Genomic DNA, 4,473 nt, shown 5'->3' on the forward strand with positions numbered 1-4,473 from the left:
ACGTTTGCACATGGATTTGTTCGGTCCTGTCAAGCACAAGAGTATTCGGGGTGATCAATACTGCCTCGTGATAACTGATGATTATTCAAGATTTTCTTGGGTGGCGTTCATGGCACACAAGAGTGAAACCTTTGGCATTATCAAAAACTTGATCATTCAGATTGAGAATTTGTATAAGTTGAAGGTTAGGCGGATTCGTAGCGACAATGGTACTGAATTCAAAAATCATGCCATGGCGGAGTTTTGCACTTCAAAAGGTATTCTTCATGAGTTTAGTGCAGCTTATACTCCTCAACAAAATGGCGTCGCTGAACGTAAGAACCGCACATTGATCGAGACTGCTAGGACAATGTTGGTAGAGTCGCAGTTGCCCATTCCATTCTGGACTGAAGCTGTGGCCTCTGCATGTTACACATTGAACCGAGTCCTTACAGTCAAAAGGCACAACAAGACCTGCTTTGAGCTTCTTCAAAAACGGAAACCAGATTTGTCTTATCTTGAACCGTTTGGAGCTCCATGCACAATCATCGATCCTAATGGAAAGTTTGGGGCAAAAGCAATTGATGGCTACTTTCTTGGGTATGCCACCCCTAACTTACGAGTCTGGAATCTAGAGACTAAAAGGGTCGAGGAATGGTCTGAGGTCAGAGTACAAAGGCACACTTTGCCAGTCAAATGTCCTGGTCAACCTTGGATGTTTGAGTACGATGACTTTTTCAATTCGATCAATGTTGAAGCCATTGAAGAAAGTGCTGCGGCAAGGATGTTTTTCGAGAGTGACAATGCAACAGTTTCACCAGTGGTTCGTCCAATTCTTGTCAATCAAGAACCATCTTCGGTGAACAATAATACTCTCGAGAATGAGGATTTTCACGATGCTGCTGAATTGAACGAATCTTCAGAGGATGATGAATTTCTAGATGCAGATCAAGAGGCTCCAACAACAGCAGTTCATGGTACTTCTGAGGGTACTCCTCCAGTGGATACCCATAGAACAGCTGAGGCTACTGCATCATCCTCTTCGTCAATTCCGGGCATTGATTTAGTTGTTGATCTCAATCTCAACAACCTGGGTATAAATATTCCAGTTCCAGATAATCCAGAAACAAGGATTCATAATACCCATCCTCAACAAAACATCATTGGAAATGTGCAAAGTGGCATTCAAACAAGAAACATGTTGCGAAACAACAACAATGCAGGCTTGTATGCAGCTATTCGAGAATCCGGGCAACAAAACGATTGGTCTTTCGCGTGTTATGTCTCACAGGAAGAACCAAGAACTTGGAAAGAAGCCTTGAAAGATAACTCTTGGGTTGAAGCAATGCAGGAAGAACTGCAACAATTCCAGAAGCTGGGTGTCTGGAAACTCGTAGAGAAACCTGCTGGATACAAGAAGATTGGTACCCGTTGGGTTTTCAAATGCAAAAAGGATGACCACGGAGTTGTTATCCGAAACAAAGCACGTTTAGTCGTTCAAGGTTTTCGTCAGATTGAAGGAATCGACTACAACGAAGTGTATGCACCTGTTGCACGTCTCGAAGCAATTCGAATCTTTCTAGCCTATGCGTCCTTCAAAGGGTTCAAGGTTTATCAGATGGACGTGAAGAGTGCATTCTTACATGGTGTGGTTGAAGAAGAGGTATACGTCGAACAGCCTCCAGGTTTTGAAGATCCTATCCATCCCGATCGGGTTTGGTTGCTCAACAAAGCTCTCTATGGTCTTCATCAAGCACCGTGAGCTTGGTACGCAACCTTATCACACTATCTGTTGGAGAACGGTTTTCGAAGAGGTTTTATCGACTGTACTCTTTTCATCAAAGAACAAGATGGAGATCTTCTTCTGGTACAGGTATATGTTGATAATATTATTTTTGGTTCTACTAATGATGTCTTGTGTAGGAATTTCGAGCGCATTATGCAGGATAAATTCGAGATGAGTGCTATAGGGGAAATGACCTTCTTCTTGGGCCTACAAGTGCAACAAACTGAGTCTGGGATATTCATCCATCAGACTAAATATGTTGGCGACATCTTGAGCCGGTTCCAGATGTCTGATGCAACGCCCATTGGTACCCCATTGCCAACTAATCACGGAATTACTCCAGATTTGAAGGGTGAAGCTGTTAGTCCTTCAAACTACCGCGCAATGATCGGATCTCTTATGTACCTCACAGCATCAAGACCAGATATAATGTATCCAACGTGCCTGCTTGCCAGATATCAAGTTAACCCGAAGGCCTCACATCTTGCAGCTGTCAAAAGGATTTTTCGTTATTTGAAGGCGTACCCTGACACCGGTCTGTGGTACCCTAGGGATAATAACTTTGAATTGGTAGCTTTCGGTGATTCTGATTTTGGCGGATGCAAAATCGACGGCAAATCCACAACGGCTGGATGTCAGTTTTTAGGAAATCGCCTAGTCACATGGCAGTGCAAGAAGCAGACATGCGTCGCTACATCAACATGCGAAGCTGAATACATTGCTGCCTCAAGTTGTTGCTCCCAAGTTCTTTGGATCCAACAACAATTGCGGGACTACGGTTTTGAATTCCTAACTACTCCTATTTACGTTGATAACTCTGCTGCTTTAGATATCACTAGAAATCCTGTGCAGCACTCAAAGACCAAACACATCGAAATCAAATATCACTTCATACGTGATTTCTTTGAGAAAAGGCTAATCGATGTTGTTAAGGTCCACACCGATGACCAACGTGCCGACCTATTTACCAAAGCATTTGACAAATCAAGATTTGACCTTTTATTATTGGTAAACGGCATTAAGGTCAAGCAAGAGTAAAACCAACATCAGAAAATCATTTTTGTAAATACCCTTGTGTTTTAAATTTGTCTTAGTTTATTGATTTTAGGGTGAGTAAATCCAAAAATCTGAAAATCCAAAAACATCGAAAAATTTCAAAAACACAAAAACAATAGAAAAACAAAAATGAGTTTCCTGGCGAGCAAAAGAGAAAATGATAGTACATCAGTGGTCTATCCAAACCTTTTTAAACCTTAAATGAAAAACGATAAGCAGCTCTATATAAGATGTATCGGTAGGCTCACAATCATTTTAAAGTGTGCAGGGTGATATAAATCTTAAATCGACTGAAGACCAGGTGGGAACCATTCATTGGCATATGGTCTTAGTACCGAAATTTCGTTTGATAGATTGCCGAGGTTCTGAGATATTCGGTCTTTATGCTGCTTATCATCTGGGTATCATGGTTGTATCTTTTACCGAAAAAATAACGGGGACGCAAGTCTAGATCTTCCATGATACTATACATACGTGTACATATTACATACTGCATTCGACCTCAATAAGTGATAAACAATCACATGTCCAAATCAAATAAGTGATAAAATATCACATTTTTCCGGGAGTCAAGTTTGTCTCTCTGCTGTACGAAAGTACTGACCTGTTCACGGACTTGCTCCTGTGCCCTCATGCATATGAAAATCAAGTTCCTCATCAATAAGTGATTCTATCACATAGGGCTTGTTTTCAAATCAAAATAAGTGAGAATCTCACATCATATACGGTCAAACAGATGATAATCGGTATACTCACCGGTAAGATGAATTCTCGTGCATACCTTGACACGGGATTGTGTCGTGATGTGGATGAACACCGGTCGGTAAGTATAAATTATACCTTAACGTATCCCCTCGCCATGATTACATCAGATAAGTTGAGTTTAAGTGGACAACAATACCGATAATTGTTATAGGATGCTTATCGTAATGTTAACTAACTGAACAACAGGAGCGTTTGGCATGACCGTACACTGATATGATTCTCTTACCCTCGAAAATCGCAAAAAGAATGTCTGTATATATTTATTTACTGCTTTCAGTCTTTACATTTCAAATATTAAAAATACCAAAAAGATTTTAGGTGAGTTTTAATATAAACTTTATAAAAGCCAAAAAGATTTTATTTCTACTTTATTTTCGATCGTACGATGTTGGAGCTCGAGTCTTCGTTACCTGAAACCTGAACGAAAACCGAATTGACTAAATCTTCATAAACGGTCGAAATTTGCAAGTTTTGAAAGTTAAAACTAACATTGATAAATTTGTAGAACTTTCAAACTGTCGGGCGGTGTTTGACTGTGACATGGTCATACGTGTGTCATTTGTTTATGTTAACTATATTCCAAGCAGTTGTTCTCATTACACGTTTAGATTTCTTGCATGTGCAGATTCTAAAGGCTAGGAGAACATGGTCGATGACAAGCTTCGGAATGAAGACACGACGTGAAGGCACTCAAAAGATGAAGATGATCGAGTTGCCGCGGACCATCATCAACACCACAAGGATCTCACTTCATAAAGATCAAGTATCTCACGAGCATAACTCAAGGGGGAGCTTATGTTAAGGGGGAGTTTGTCAACACACTTCCTACATGATACGGGTAGTTTGTTGATACACTTTCTGCTTTCAAGACGTGAAGACTTTGAAGA

Source organism: Helianthus annuus, chromosome 11 (genome assembly GCF_002127325.2).
Source record: "Helianthus annuus cultivar XRQ/B chromosome 11, HanXRQr2.0-SUNRISE, whole genome shotgun sequence".
NCBI lineage: Eukaryota > Viridiplantae > Streptophyta > Magnoliopsida > Asterales > Asteraceae > Helianthus > Helianthus annuus.